Source organism: Lissotriton helveticus, chromosome 9, assembly GCF_964261635.1.
Source record: "Lissotriton helveticus chromosome 9, aLisHel1.1, whole genome shotgun sequence".
In the NCBI taxonomy this organism is placed as follows: Eukaryota; Metazoa; Chordata; class Amphibia; order Caudata; family Salamandridae; genus Lissotriton; species Lissotriton helveticus.
In genome coordinates, this window is record NC_136070.1 from 1,137,230,869 (window position 1) to 1,137,248,012 (window position 17,144).

At 50.4% G+C, this 17,144-nt stretch overlaps 1 protein-coding gene across 1 annotated transcript in view; it reads left to right on the top strand.

The window, feature by feature from the left end:
* DENND6A (DENN domain containing 6A) overlaps positions 1-17,144 on the top strand; it is a 412,594-nt gene that overhangs the window by 66,244 nt on the left and 329,206 nt on the right. The gene's annotated exons all lie outside the window — the stretch shown is intronic.

Here is a 17,144-nt window from a genome sequence, read left to right on the forward strand (position 1 = left end):
CAAAACCAGGCCTCTTTCATGGCTGGTGGCAGCTAATTATGGTAAAGGGGTGCAGGCCGTTTACCTGAACCACAGCTGGAAATCTACTTGCTGGCTCTCCCTAGTAAATAATTGTAATGTCATGACTGAGCTGCCTGGTCTCTACTGATTGTTTGTTGTGTACATGAGAGTGCTAGGGCTGGTAGCCCCTAATGTTGTAGGGTTCTTTATACCGTTTATTGGTAGTTGGCGCTGCTCTATCCTTCGCCCCCAGTAGTGCGTCTCTGATTCGCCTACCTGTAGATTCCTTTTTTAAAGTTCAATTGTTTGATTAAATCATATGCCAAGATAAAAGAGCAGGAATGATCTTTTGTTACATTGGACCTGGACCAGGCAAGTTCCAAGAGGGCAGCTTGTGGCCTGACAAGAGGGCCACCTGAACTCGATAAATATTGCCCCCATTCCTCCTCAGTTACATGCCGCCATCCGCACTCATAAATCAGGCTATATCTTCCCAAGGCTGTGGTCATCTTGAGGCCAACACTATGAAAGAAGAGACTCCACTATGGGTTGCCTAGAATGTGGTAAAAACTTAGAGCGGCCATCTTATGTGAGGTAGCCTGACCACATCCTTGTTTGAATGTCATTAATTCTAGCACATTGGCCACATACAACATGAGGGATGACCTGCCATTTTTATTACAACTTGCAATCCCATTGTACTGCTAAAACTGTAAGTATCTTCAGTCATTCTTCAACAAATTTCACAGTCAAAGGGCTTGCATTAACATCTCCTACCCTTAAGTCATGCAGCCTTGCCATTGCCCTCTTACAACTGATTGTGTAACTCATCTCTTTGAGCTTTTTACTCCTGTCTCTGAGTCTGGCATAAGTGATACCTTGACCTCCCTTAAAAAAACCTTTACATCCTTTGGAATCTGGAGTGCCATGAATCTCGGCCTCTCTGCTCTTACACCAATTTTAACCAGCGTAATCAATACTTACCTCTCAAGCCTATCACATATATCTTAAAGAATCCAATGGCAGACCATGCCAATCTATCAAATTATCAACTCATTGCTGGCCTTCCCTGTATTCCAAACTCTCTTCATACTATTGCAACCTGCTACAAATTAAATAAACTCCTTATTGAATTTCAGTGATTCTTTAGACCCCACAGGGCAAGGAGGCACCTACTTCATTCCTGACTTCCAGGACCCAGTTTCGTGACTGGTCCCGCTTATCAAGCCAGGCCAGAAGCCTCCCGCCTTGTTCCCAACATTGTATAAGATATGGAGGGATACTCTGTACGTTGCAACCGCTGTGTTAGTGACGAGATCCCTATATTACTGCTGCATCAGAGTCAGTTTATGTATCTGGACTTCATACACCCCACTCTGCAGCTGGGTCTCTAGTTCCTGAGTCTTTCTCTCTAAGTCTTCCATTCATTCCCATTTTTCCTTCTGCTTGCCCACTATCAGGAATTGTGGCTGCCCTCTGACAACTGTTTTATATGCCTCCCATTGCGTGCAGACCTATTCCAATAAGCCCTCATTTTCAATAAAATAGTGATAGGTGCATTGTTGGAGTCCCTCTCTGATTTTCGGGATCTTAAGGTACCAGGGGTTGACTGACCATACCTTCTTCTGACTACCCAACCTCTTTTTCACCAATGCCCACATCTGCGAATGATACAACACTCCCCAGGCCAGGTGTCATTCCTCTGAGTAGAATTGAAGCTGGGTGTGGCATGTAAGGAGATAATCAATTCTGGAGAAACGTTTGTGTGCCCCTGAATAGTATGTAAACAAAGCAAACACAAGGAGTTGCTTGGCAGAGTTCTGAAACTTTTCAGACACTCACCCCCAGTCACAGATCTGGGTTGAATACATCATCGTTCTTTTGCTCACTTCGCCACCCCAGTTCGAACCCAGCCATATGCAAATCAGTCTTGATCCTGCTCCTAATTAAACCAGTCCAGCCCGAACTGCCAAGCTAGGTCTTCCCTGGACCGGAAACAAGCATTGCAGCCTGTGTAAGCTGGTCCCAGCACCACTTACGCCAGATAGAAGTTTTCTTATATCGGAGGTCACTACACTCAAAACCTATGTCACCCCTAAGGCAGGCCTTTCAATCCTGAAGACAGGGTGCTGGGTTATAAGTGTGTGGGTGGCCCCTGCATGAGCAGGACACCTCTAAAAACCCGGAGTCAATTCTCTAGGCTTTGTGCGGTCAACCATTTTGATAAATATAGTGGCCATTTGTCATTACGTGATGGCTAACTACATAGTGGCTGTGCCAAACCTCGGCATGTTTGTTATCAAACATGTTGGAATCATTCCCCAACACCATTACTGGTGTTGGAGGTATGAATCCATGCACTGGGGTCTCCTCCGGGAAGCCCCCAGTACTCCTGGTAACAGCCTTCCAAGGTCGGCCAGCAAGCTAGTGCTGCTACCGACCCCAGACATGATTCTGCCCCTCCTGCTGCTGAGCAGAGCTCAAGCAGGGAAAGATAGAACAATAGGTTTCCTGTCACAGGGAGGTGTGGCCACCTCCCAGACAGGACTTACTTTATTGGGCTGGGGTGGGGGGGGGGGGCTTGCTAGCAATACCAGACTGCTTTGAAGGGCACATTTGGTGCCCTCCTTCCATACTCTAGTTGGACCTATTCTGGGAGTCCTTGGCTCCAGTTCTGGTGTGAAACTGGACAAAGGACAAGGGAGTATCCTTCCCTCTGTTTAGCCCCTCCTCTGGGAGGGACCCCTGTGTCAGCCTAACCCCTTTCTTAGGGTATGAAAGAGCTTACCTGTGGGTAGGTCTTCTGATTCGTTGTGGGACAAGATTTAATCCTGAAACAATGTCACTCTTCGATCATCTGGACACTTGGACTTCGCCTGGAACCCACACTGCATAAAGGAAGACTCCTGCTGCCCCTGGTCTTGCTGTTCTGTAATTGTCCTTCTTCATCTGTGTCTGTACTTCTTCCAGGATCTTCAAGAGACCTGTGGGCATCAAGAACACCCTAAGTAATCTCCCTTGGAGTGAAGGAGTCACTACCCTGCATCTGCAGGCACCACAATGAAGCTCACCGGTCTTCTGCTCCTGATGTCCCATGCACTTCAAAAGGATCAGCAACACAGGTGGTGGTTCTGCAACTCCCTCAAGGTCTGACCTGTCCTCTCTGCAATTTTGAGGCCAGTAGCCCTCGTCGGAACCACTGGGACCGAACCCCTGTGCACAGCATCTCAATTTGCTGTTGCCAAGGCTTTTTGGCTCTGCACTCCAGATATCTTCAGGGTACAAGAAGCTCCAGCCTCCAGCGTCTCTTCCTGCCAAGCTCAGTGTCTTTACCACATCCTCTGCAACGTGGGACTTCATCTTTAGTGAGCTGCTTGAGGTCCTCTTGCGACTCTTGTGCCCTTGGCCTGTGGGTGCTCTTGAGGGTCTTTGCCTGCTTCAGTGGGCTCCCCTGCTTGCTCAAGGCCTGCTCTGACTCTCCTGCTTGTAGTGAGTCGCTTGGACCTTGCTAGTCTCAATGTTGCTCTTTCTCCGCTTTCCCCGTCTGTTGCAGCTGCCAAGGCTTATTGGTGCTCCCACCTTACACCGACCCCCTGGTTCTCGACTTCCAACATGGGACAGCCCATATACGGCTCCAGGGCTTCCTCAGCGTCGCCTGGTTCTCACAGCTGCAGCAACAAGGTCACAGTCAACTCCTTTGAACTGTCCGTCATCGGTGGGCTTTGTTCTTCCGTGCCTCCTGGTCTCATCAGAGTGGCATAGACACATTGTCATCTCTGCTTGCAGGTACTCCTCTTCAAGAATCCACCCTTGGATTCTACTGGACTCTTGCGCAGTCTTTGCAAGCAGCATCTTTACTGAAGTACTCCTGGTCCAAATCCTGACTTCGGCCTCATTACACATTTCACTTTTTTAGTATATGGTTTAGTCTCCTCCTGGAGACCACTGTGTATTGTGCTTATTTACCCATTTAGAAATTGGAGTATTGTTGTGTATTTGTGTTTATATCTCTGGGTAGGAGATATACCAATGTGTTAGTGATTGTTGTGTAATAAATAGAACTATTTACGATTAGATCTGGTAAAAACAATCTGCTTACCACTCCTTCTGGATAAGCCTGAAGGCTGCTCTCCATAGCTACCACTTAGAGAGCCTTCAATGGTTGTCTAAGACCACTACAATCATCCCAAGGGTTGTCTGTATTAGTGCAAGGTGCTTCACTTAAAAAAGTGTGCATTATTTACTAAGCCAGCCTCCTACAAATACTGTTTTCCATTCTCTTCTTGCATGTCTGTGAACGTGGGGGTAGTGCGGGCCGGAAAAACAGGCGTGGAGACCGTATAAGATGAGCACTGTTGTCGGTGTTTATTACAACAGTACAGATAAGGGGGGAGAAAATGAAAAAACAATCGAGGCTTCTGAGGGTATGGAATTCCGGATCATCCTCCCGTGGTAGGTTCTGACCACGCTGAGTTCGTCCCCGTCTCCTTTTGGCTACTTTCGTCGGGTAGTCCGTGGAGGGCGTGTGGGAAACAAAATAAAGAAAGGAGTCATTAGTCCGACTGGACTATACAAATGGAGTACCGTTCACCGAAACCAGGGTCGTGCTGGATGTATAAGAGAGACGGTGAGGAGGGGGGGGGGGACGACAGAAAGGGAATGAAGCGGAAACGTGGTTGACTGCTTGGATGAGGGTAACAGTGCTTGAGGCTTTCTTTACAGAGCGTGAGGGTCGGGTAAAGGCAAGGGTAGTGAGACTCCGAGGAGGTGCTGTACAAGGAGTATAGTGCAACGTGAAACTCTCTCTGTGGGATTTAATATATATACAGTGCCTTGTTCACCTCCCTTTTATCGTGTTTCAGTGTCTGCCTCGGGGTAGTGGGTACTCACCGACTCCGCCGCAGCCGCTCCCCAGCCACCTCCTTTGGACACCACCACTCCTCGCTCCACTCTTCCTCTCCCTCGTCCGTATCCGCCTCTCGCTCCACCGCTCCTTCGCTCTGGATCTCCTGCCACTCCTTTGCTCCTCCTGCAGTCCTTCCGTCTTCGTGTCTGTGACTTCCTGCTTTCAGTTCCTGGAGGGATGGACTTCCGGGGTCGCTCCACGGGGATTGGCTCCTGGAAAGACAGGGGACAGGGGGGCGAGGCTCTGGTTACTACGGACGCTTTAGAGCCCGTACTCGGGGAATGGCGAGGACCTGGGTCACGCCGATAACATGGGGCAGGTAAGGGGATCAGATCACATCCCTTCCCCTAGCTGTCCTTCTTTTACGGGTTGGTGAGGTGGGGTAACGGGACAGGAAATCTACATTCCCTTGTTCAGTTCCTTTTCGGTGGAGAGTCCGAAACCTGTGCGGCTGCAGGGCCAAGAACCAGCGGAGGACCCTATCATTGTGTCCTTTGTTGCGAGCCATCCATTCCAGGGGTGCATGATCCGTAAAGAGAGTAAAGTCACGGCCATCTAAATAATAACGAAGGCTTTCGATAGCCCACTTGATGGCAAGAGCCTCCTTTTCTATAACTGCGTATTTTTTTTTCTCGTGGAAACAGCTTCCTGCTGAGGTATAGTACTGGTTTTTCATCACCATTGGCGTCGGCTTGTGAGAGAACCACTCCCAAGCCCTGGTCTGAGGCATCCGTCTGGAGTACAAAGGGGCGTGAATAGTCGGGACTAGCCAAAATGGGTTTGGAGGTAAGAGATGATTTGAGTCCCTCAAAGGCCTGCCACATTTGGGGTGTGGGGGTTTTCAAGACTTCCTCTGTTTTTACTGTTTTACATAGGAGATCTGTGGGAGGGGCCGCCCTTTGGGAGAAGTTGGGGACGAATCGATGATAATACCCCAAAAGCCCCAAAAAGGCACGAAGGTCTTTTCGGGACTGCGGGAAGGGAAGTGCTTGTATGGCGATGATTTTGTTGTCCTGAGGGCGGATAACTCCTTCCCCCAGGAGGAAACCCAGATATTTTACAGTTTGTGCCACTATTGTGCTTTTGGCAGGATTGATAGTGAAGTGGTAGGACCCCAAGGACTGTACCACTTGACATAAATGAGACAAATGCTGTTCCCATGTGTCGCTGTATATAACGATGTCATCTAGATAGGCCCCAGCGTATTGAGCGTGGGGCCGTAGGAAAAAGTTCATAGCCCTTTGGAAAGTTGCTGGAGCCCCTTGGAGTCCGAAGGGTAGTACCCTAAACTGGAATAAACCCTCTGGGGTGGAAAAGGCTGTCTTCTTTTTATCCTGTTCTCTTAAAGGGATCTGCCAGTAGCCCTTAGACAGGTCTAGGGTGGTGATATACTTGGCTTTTCCTATGCGCTCTACCATCTCATCCACTCGGGGAAGAGGGTACGTATCAAAGTTTGAGATCTTATTCACTTCGCGAAAATCAATACAGAAGCGTATTGAGCCATCTGGTTTTGGAACCAGCACAATAGGAGAATTCCAATCACTAGTGGATGGCTCGATAATCCCCAGGTTTAACATTTGCTCTATCTCCCTTTTTATGACCGGTCTGCGGGCTTCCGGTATCCGGTAGGGCCGGAGCCGTACTGTCTTTCCTGGGTCGGTATGGATAGCATGTTCTATTATGGCGGTGTGTCCGGGGAGGTCTGAAATACATGTCGTAGAAGAAGGAGGACGTCTCGGAGAACCTGCTTCTGAGATTCAGTCAGTTCTGTGTCAAAACATGGGTCAAAAGGTGGCGTAGGAGGGAGGGACTTCCCTAGGTATACTGGACATGGTCCTTCCCACTTTTTGAGGTGATTTACGTGGTATATTTGGGTCGTTCCTCGGGTACGGTCTAATTCTAGTTTATAGGTAACCGGGGTTACTTGCTGGAGTATGGTGTATGGCCCTTGCCATTGGCCCAGAAGCTTTTGGTCTGAGGAGGGCATCATTAAGAGCACCAAATCTCCTACCGAGAAACTCCTGGGTTTGGTGCCCTTATCATACTGTCTCTTTTGGGAGGCTTGGGCGGTCTCCAGGTTCTGCCATACGATATCCCTTATTTGACCCAAATGTGTTTTGAGGTTCTCTACATACTCAGGGAGTGTTCTAGCCCGGTCCGGCTCTGCCTCCCACGATTCCTTGGCCATGTGTAGTAGGGTTCAGGGCGGGGTGTCCATACAGGAGTTCAAATGGGGAGTAACCTGTGCTACTTTGCACCTTACATCGTATTGCAAAGAGGGCTAGGGGTAACATCTCCTCCCACCTCTTGGACTCCAGGGCTAGCAACTTTTTCAGGGTCGTCTTCAGTGTAGCGTTGTAGCGTTCTACCAACCCGTCTGTTTGCGGGTGGTAGGCGGACGTACGGATATGTTTGATCCCTAGTTGAGAACACACTTGTTGCATGAGGGTGGAAACGAAGGGGGTTCCCTTATCTGTTAAGATCTCCCTGGTGAACCCCACTCGTGCAAATATCGACATCATTGCCTTGGCTATGTTTTGAGTGGTGGGGTGGCGTAGGGCTACGGCCTCCGGGAAGCGGGTGGCATAATCGACCAAAACTAATGCATATCGACACCCGCTCCGGGAAGGTAGAAGGGGGCCGATTATATCCATTCCCACCTTGCTGAAGGGAACATCTATGACAGGTAGGGGCTCGAGGGGTACCTTCGGGGGTCGGTATCTGCTGTTTCTCTGGCAGACAGGGCATTCACGGCAATAGGTCCGTACCTGTTGGTAAACCCCAGGCCAGTAAAACTTATCTAATATGGCCTATTCAGTTTTTTCGTTGCTAAAGTGTCCTCCTAACAAGTGACTGTGAGCTAGAAACAAGACTTTATCACGGAAGGGACCAGGAATCAATAATTGGGACAGTTGGTTGGGTCCACCTTTTCGGTATAGCAAGCCATTTTTCTTAAAAAAATAAGGACCTACTTGTAAGGGATCTTCGTTGTCTAGGGCTTTCCCCCATTCTTCTTGCAAAACGGGATCTTCCCTCTGGGAAGCTCTGAATTCTCGGTCTGTTTCCCAGGAGTGTTCTTCGGTCCTGACCGGGCAGACCGTGACGTATCGTCTTTTCTCTTTTCTCCTTTGGCCACGGGTCTTCCGTTCTTTGGATGGGGAGCCCTGGGGATTGGTATCCTGGGAAAAGGGAGCCTCAGTCCACCAGCGGGATAGAGCATTAGTCGAGTCTTTTAGGAGGTTAGGGAGGCCGGGATAATTGCTTCCTAGGATCACCTGTTCTGGTAGCCTGGGTACAAGGCCTACGGTCAAATCAATTCCTGGGTCCCTGGGATGTTGAACACGCACTTTAGTGTTAGGGTACTGTTTTGTATCACCGTGGACGCATTGTATAGTGACGATACCGGTGAGGGGTCCGACCGGTATACCGGAGTTCTGAGGTCTGAGAACGCTCTGTCGACACCCCTTATCAGCCAGGGCTAACACCGCTTGTCCGTCAATGGTCACTTCACAATGGTATGGTGGGGGAGATGTATCTGGGGTCACACAAACATAGTTCCGTGCTAGGCCCACCTCCATTGGCTCTGTGTCCGTACACCCCACAGTTGTAGCACTGAGGTCCAGGATTAGGGGGCCTGACAACAATAGGCGTTGGCAACAGAGGCACGGGTTCTGGTTTCCGGGCAATGGGGCCACGGTGGGGTCTAGGAACGGTTGGAGCACCCGGTCGGTTGGGATGTTCCTCTCTTCCTCTCTGGAGTTCCTGGGTTTGGCTGAACGCACTGGCAATGTCAACAGCACTATCTAATGTGAGGTGGGCATGCTGCCTTACCCACCTCTGTGTGGGAGGCTGGAGGGAGGCCAGGAAGTGCTCCAGGTAGATTTTTGATACAATCTCTTCCTTTGTAGACGTAGCGGGACGAATCCATCGGTCTGCCAAATCCTTAATGCGGAAAGATAAGGCCCTAGGCGTGTCTTGGGGCCCTTCTTTCGCTTGCCGTAGCCTCATCCTGTATGTTTCATCGTCAATGCCCAACCGCTCGAGGATGCAACGTTTGATGTCCTCGTAAGAGGTGGTCCCTTGCACATTTGCTTGCTGATAGGCGGACTGGAGTTCGCCCATCAATAGCGGACCCAGGTATTGGCCCCAGCATTCCGCAGGCCAGGAGGCGGCCAGAGCCATCCGCTCAAAATTAGTAAAGAAATAGTCCGGGTCTTCTCCAGGTACGTATTTTTGTAATACGACCGAGGGAAGGGAAGTAACCGGTCTGTGTTGTCCCATGACTTCAGAGTTTACCAAGAGCCAGATCATGTGCTTCCCCTTGGCCTTTGATAATGTCCTGTAATTGTCCCCGGTCTTCCTTCCGTCACTTTCAGGAACTTTTCCATCAATCTTCCCAGTTGTTCCTGGGTGTCAGCCATCTTTGCAAACGCGGCCTCCATGCTTCCGGCTGATCCCACTTCTGACACCACCTGTGAACGTGGGGGTAGTGCGGGCCAGAAAAACAGGCGTGGAGACCGTATAAGATGAGCAATGTTGTCGGTGTTTATTACGACAGTACAGATAAGGGGGGAGAAAATGAAAAAACAATTGCGGCTTCTGAGGGGATTGAATTCCGGATCTTCTTCCCGGGGTGGGTTCTGACCACGCTGAGTTTGTCCCCGTCTCCGACCGGACTATACAAAAGGAGTACCGTTCACCGAAACCAGGGTCGTGCTGGATGTATAAGAGAGACGGTGACGATGGGGGGGAAGGATGACAGAAAGGGAATGAAGAGGAAACGGGATTGACTGCTCGGATGAGGGTAACAGTGCTTGGGGCTTTCTTTACAGAGCGTGAGGGTCGGGTAAAGGCAAGGGTAGTGAGACTCCGAGGAGGTGCTATACAAGGAGTATAGTGCAACGTGAAACTCTCTCTGTGGGACTTAATATATATACAGTGCCTTGTTCACCTCCCTTTTATCGTGTTTCAGTGCCTGCCTCGGGGTAGTGGGTACTCACCGACTCCGCCGCAGCTCTCCTGAGCCGCAGCTGCTCCCCAGCCACCTCCTTTGGACACCACCATTTCGCGCTCCACTCTTCCTCTCCCTCGTCCGTATCCGCCTCTCGCTCCACCGCTCCTTCACTCTGGATCTCCTGCCACTCCTTCGCTCCTCCTGCAGTCCTTCCGTCTTCGTGTCTGTGACTTCCTGCTTTCAGTTCCTGGAGGGATGGACTTCCGGGGTCGGTCCGCGGCACTTCCGGGGTGTCTCCAACGGGGATTGGCTCCTGGAAAGACAGGGGACAGGGGGGCGGGGCTCTGGTTACTACGGACGCTTCAGAGCCCGTACTCGGGGAATGGCGAGGACCTGGGTCATGCCGATAACATGGGGCAGGTAAGGGGGTCAGATCACAATGTTTTTTTACTTGCAGGTACATTCACATGGTTTGTTAGTTTGAGAGTAGAATATCACTGTACTAGTGATAGAAAGAGAGCCTGAGAAAAGGACCTTGACAAGGAACATGGAGAGCCAGAGTATCAACTGAAAGTTTCAATTCATTAATGTTACAAAGGAGACAATGGACAATAGTGTTCACATGTCTGGCTTGGGAGAAGATCTTGATGGTACAGATTACAGTTTGAGAATGGAAAGGACAATGAAGCCCCTGATGATGCAAACAGAGGGGTGGTACTCTGGAGATTTTGGTGGAAATAACTAGTGTTCCCACTGTCCAAGTTTAGGCCATTTTCCCTTGTACTTTGAGAGGTAAGACCTCTATGCTTATTCCCTTTGATTTTTTCTGAGTGTGTCTTAGGCTAACACGTATTCCCCTGACCCAGGAAGACTCTTGACTGAGCTTCTGAAATGCCTTCTTATACCTTCCTGCACTTCTCACATTTTTCTACTTTTCCGCATTTCTCTGATTTTTTTAGATCCTGTTAAATTATTGAACAATCCTCCTTAGTTTGGACTTAACTTAGAAGATTTTAGACTTCACTAATGTATAGAAGAGAAAATCAGAAACACTTCTCTGAGCATCAAATATTGCTATTGATCTTTTGTATTGCTGTTACTGAACTTCTTTTGGTATGCCTAAACTTCTTCAGGAGGTTGGGTTTTCCAGTTGTTATTCTTTATCTTTACCGTATGGTACTAAGATTTGTTTATCTTAACCTGACTGCTCACTTGTAATAAACAATCTGATAGAGACGACTAGCTGCAGATTCCTTACCTTAGAAGTATCCCCAGGAGCCAGACTGGATCCGGAAATCTTTCAACGGCAGTACATCTGCGTGTCAGTAGAGAGTGCCGGATGACTCCGCATGACGTTGTCCACCGGACATGACGTCGTTATGACGTCGTTGTCTCCAGATGCGCTGACGTCCGTTTCTTCCTTTCCACGCTTCCATGGAGATCTGAAGAACGGTACCTCTGACCATCTTGGCCTACCTCGTCATTTTAATGAAACAGTATGCTTTTTTCTGGCTATCATTGGGGTCCTGTTTTAGGAAGCTGTCTCTGTATATACTATACCAAAGTAAGGTATAGTGTGCAGAGAGTCCAGGTAGTGACCGCAGGTATAGCAGAGGATAAATTAGGTAACTACCTAACAGCTCACTTTATGGTAGTGTAGGCCAGCAGTTAGGCTTATCAAGAGGGTGTGTGTGGACGGGTCAGGCGGTCAGGTAGGGTCTCTCCCCTCGGACTGGTGGTCCGCCACCCCCCTCTCACCTTACACGTTTTCCCCACAGCTCCCATCAGATACATGGATCGAGGAACCTGAGTCCGGATGGCCGGACGAGTACACGACGTTCGGCTCCTTTAAGGAAACGGCCTCGAGGGACGAGACCCCGCCCCTCGCGAGCATCGTGACGTCAAAAGGAGGAAGTAGCGGATCAAGGACGGACGGCGATTCCCTGGAAGCGGTGGAGAACAAGGAGGACGGAAGGCGGTATCCAGGGACCCGAGAGACCGAGGACGACAAGCCAGGAGGCCCACGGTTGGCTGCTTCGCCCCCCCTATGCACCCACGGGAGGGGCGTGGCTTCAAGTGGTACGGGGCCGGGTCGCGGGTTGGGTTGGGAGAAGGCGGCAGCCCCCGTGTAAATAGTGTACAGTCCTGTTAGTTAATGCCTGCCAGACCACGAGCACTCTCGCACGCCCGTTTTGAACTGAGCACTGCACACTGGTGGTTTTTCCCTCACCCCCGGCCCTTCCGAGTGAACCTAGAGTGGTTTGTATGTTTGACCCGAGTTTCCTTTCTATTTTCGGTACCGGAGAGCATCAGGAGCGGAGAGACATCCCCTCCGGACAAAGATCGCCCGGACCCCGACCCAGCAGGAGGACGCTATCTTGGCTTTGACCCGAACATCCCTTCACAGAGACCGAGCCCTGTACAGATGAAAAAAACTTATATCCCAATAAAGCCATGCTGCTGAAACCCCTATTGAAGGCGCCTGTGTTTCTGTTCACCCAGACTCCATTAGTTAGTACCGATCCCGAGGTCGAGACCCCTCCCATCCCGGAGCCCCCGGGACAACTGGTGTCAGGAAGTGGGATCCCCTCCACCATCCATCTGTTCGGAAAAGATGGAGGCCCTTATCGACCACATCATTAAAGGCCAAGAGAAGCTGAGTGGGGCTGTGGAAAGCCAGCTTACGATGGCCCAGGCGGACCGTGACCTGTTCACGAAGATCATAACCGCCCAGTTGGAAGGCCTCCGAAACGTGCCGCCTGCCACTCAGTCCACGCCCAGCGACGCCCGCCTGCATAGTCCCCATCCCACCGGGATGGCCCTCCAGAAATACGTGCACGGCGAGGACCCGGACGCATTTCTTTTGAACTTTGAGAGGGCCGCTCGCGCTATGAGCTGGGCGAGGAAAAATGGCCGTTCTTCTTAGCACCTCTCCTCACAGCCGAAGCCCAATCCGCTTATCAAGCAGCCAACCCCTTGGGTACGACCCCCTATGCGACCATTAAAATGGTCATTTTGGACCACCTAGGCCTTGATCAAGAGGCCTATCGAGTACGCTTCAGAAAGGAGAGAGGGATTCAAGGGGAGAACCCAAAAACTCTGTTCTTCAGATTGAAGATGGCGGCTGACAAATGGCTGCGTCCGGACTTGTGCAATAAAGAAGACATTCTAAATAAAGTATATCTAGAACAATTCATGGAGGCGTTGCCCTATGCCACCCAAAGATGGCTGCGCCAACATGTGGGGATTACAGTGGAACACGCCATAGAAATGGCATCCCAGTACGCGAGAGCCCAACCAAAGTCCACTCCATGGGAACAGGAGAAGACCCAGGGGCGGCTGGTGACATTTGAAAGTGGTGAGGCGTAAACTAATTTGCATATTGCACCGCAGCGAGCGCAGCGAGCGCAGCGAGCGAGCCCGAACCACCTTGCATCCATCCATACATCATTCATGCATCCACCCATCCATCCATCCACCCACCCACCCATCCATCCACCAATTCTGCATCCATCCTGCATCCACCATTCATTCATGCATACACCCATCCATCCAGCATCCATCATTCATTCATGCATTCACCCATCCATCCATCCTGCATCCATCATTCATTCATGCATCCACCCACCCATCCATCCATCCATCCACCCATCCATCCTGCATCCATCATTCATTCATGCATCCACCCACCCATCCATCCATCCACCCATCCATCCTGCATCCATCCATCCATCATTCATTCATGCATCCATCCATCCACCCATCCATCCACCCATCCATCCACCCATCCACCCATCCATCATCCATCCTGCATCCATTCCTGCATCCATTCATGTGTCCACCCATCCTGCATCCATCATTCATTCATGCACCCATCCATCCACCCTGCATCCATCATTCATTCATCCACCCATCCATCCACCCATCCATCATCCATTCCTGCATCCATTCCTGCATCCATTCATGCATCCACCCATCCATCCATCCTGCATCCATCATTCATTCATGCACCCATCCATCCACCCTGCATCCATCCTGCATCCATCATTCATTCATCCACCCATCCTGCATCCATCATTCATTCATGCATCCACCCATCCACCCATCATTCATCCTGCATCCATTCATGTGTCCACCCATCCACCCACCCATCCTGCATCCATCATTCATTCATGCACCCATCCATCCACCCATCCATCCTGCATCCATCATTCATTCATGCACCCATCCATCCATCCATCCTGCATCCATCATTCATTCATCCACCCATCCATCCATCCACCCATCCATCATCCATTCCTGCATCCATTCCTGCATCCATTCATGCATCCACCCATCCATCCATCCTGCATCCATCATTCATTCATGCACCCATCCATCCACCCTGCATCCATCATTCATTCATCCACCCATCCTGCATCCATCATTCATTCATGCATCCACCCATCCATTCATCCACCCATCATTCATCCTGCATCCATTTATGTGTCCACCCATCCATCCACCCATCCTGCATCCATCATTCATTCATGCACCCATCCATTCATCCATCCACCCATCCATCCTGCATCCATCATTCATTCATGAACCCATCCATCCATCCACCCATCCATCCTGCATCCATCATTCATTCATCCACCCATCCACCCATCCATCCACCCATCCACCCATCCAGCATCCATCATTCATTCATTCATGCATCCATCCACCCATCCATCCACCCATCCATCCACCCATCCATCATCCATCCTGCATCCATTCCTGCATCCACCCATCCATCCATCCATCATTCATTCATCCATCCATCCACCCTGCATCCATGCTGCATCCATCATTCATTCATCCACCCATCCTGCATCCATCCTGCATCCATCATTCATTCATGCATCCACCCATCCATTCATCCACCCATCATTCATCCATCATCCATCCATCCACCCATCCTGCATCCATCATTCATTCATGCACCCATCCATCCACCCTGCATCCATCCTGCATCCATCATTCATTCATCTACCCATCCACCCATCCTGCATCCATCCTGCATCCATCATTCATTCATGCATCCACCCATCCATTCATCCACCCATCATTCATCCTGCATCCATTCATGCATCCACCCATCCTGCATCCATCATTCATGTATTTTTATGACCATATAACTTGCACACAGCTTGTCAGTGTTTAATACCAGTCTCGAACCTTGTACTCCAGCACCAATGATACATGATTAATATTAATTGTTTTTAAAAACATGTATTTATTCGACACCAATTTCACACCTTAGTCGGAACATCATTTTAATTTGTTTTTTAAAATATCTATTTATTTAACACCAAAGTAAGTCATGTATACATTTTTATGGTTCAATAAGAGGCTCGAACCTGGTTTCCCAGCACCAAAGTCGGCCGTGCTATCCGTCAGGGGTTATGTAACCCGGCTATGTATTGACCAGCCAATCCTGCGCCAGGATTGGCTGGGGGGGCACCATGACTCGTCGCCCTGTGTAACCCCGGGGGCTGCGGCCCGCCCCCTGGTCCTCTCTCTAAGGGGGAATTCACAAGAAAACGATCTGCGCATGCGCGGGCATGTTTGTGCCCAAAAATACACTTGCGCAGCTGCAGCAGCCCGATCCTTCCCCCCCCCCCCCCCCCCCCCCTTGCGCACTCCGGGAAGGTCGGGTGTCTCCCGGTTTCCCGGCCGGCAGATAGCGCGATTTTTTTAAAATAATTGTGTTTGGCTTCTAGTGACGACGTGGTGGGTCCATGGGGCTTAGTGGGGCTTCGCCCCTACGCCCCAATGGACGCACCGCGCCTGCCATAAGACAATGCCTCCGCCAAAGCTGGACAAACGACCTAAAGCTGTGCCCGAGGTTCCCCGATTCTTGAAGCCTACATGAATGTTGTCTACCTTGAATAAAGGACCCCAGTGCTTTGAATGTGGGGAGTGGGGCCACATAGCGAGAATGTGCCCGAAAAGAAGGACCCCAGAAGAACCCATGGAAGTAGGGTACCTACTGCGAACCGTGATGTACTCAGCGGAAATGGGCAGCACATTCTATGTGAGTATGTGGATGAATGGTTGCAGAGTAAGGGCCCTATTAGACTCAGGGTGCAGACAGTCTGTCATCCAGACACGTTTTGTCCAAAACGAACAAATGAATCCCCAGAGTCCTGTCTATATTCGGTGTGTGCACGGGGATGTGAAGCCCTACCCGGTCGCTTCCATCACCATAACGCTACCCCATAGAGAACCCTGTACAGTCCGGGTGGGGGTGGTGGATTCCCTGCCCGAGGACATGATCCTAGGGACAGACGACCCCGAATTCCTTTCTCTCTTTAAGGAAACCCTGTCCCGACCGAGGAAAAGAGAGGTTCTACCTTCCTACTCGTCCCCTGAACCCTGGGTTATCGACAGGAGTTTTCGCTTTGCTCAGGGAGAAGACCGGACCCTGTTTCATGCCTGGGAAAACGCACATACTTCGGATGGTCTCAACCCCCAGTCATACCCGCATTTTCTGATCAAGAAGGAGTTACTATACCGACAGAACAAAGAAGAGGGTGAACTACAACTGTTGGTACCCCAATCCTTTCGGGAACAGGTGCTCTTTTTCGCTCACGCCCATTTAACAGCCGGACATGCAGGCAAGGAGAAAACTACAGAAAGCATCATCAGGCACTTCTTTTGGCCTGGGATCTATAGGGACGTACAGAACTTCTGCGCTCAATGCGAAGTATGCCAGAGAAGAAACACCCACAGACCACCCGCTGCACCCCTCCAAAGGATGCACATCATAGGCGTCCCCTTTGAACGCGTTGGTATGGATATAATCGGGCCCTTGCCGAAGTCGGGTCGCGGACATTTGTATGCCCTGGTGATTGTCGACTATGCGACCCGGTTTGTGGAATCCTTTCCTTTACGTACGACCACAACCGCAGCGATAGCCGAGAGATTCGTGGAGCTGTTTTCTCGCGTGGGGTTTCCCAAAGAAGTGCTGACGGATCAGGGGACCCCTTTTACCTCCAAAGTAATGAAGTAGGTGTGTGCTTCATTGGATATCAAACATCTGAAGACATCGGTGTACCATCCCCAAACCGATGGCCTCGTTGAGCGGTACAATCAGACACTCAAGCAAACCCTGAAGAAGATGCTGACCGCAGAAGGACCCACCTGGGACCGACTCCTGCCCATAGCCCTGTATGTCATACGGGCCCAGAAACAAAGCAGTCTGGGATGTTCCTCCTTCGAGCTCCTATATGGAAGACTGCCCCGGTCCCTCCTAGA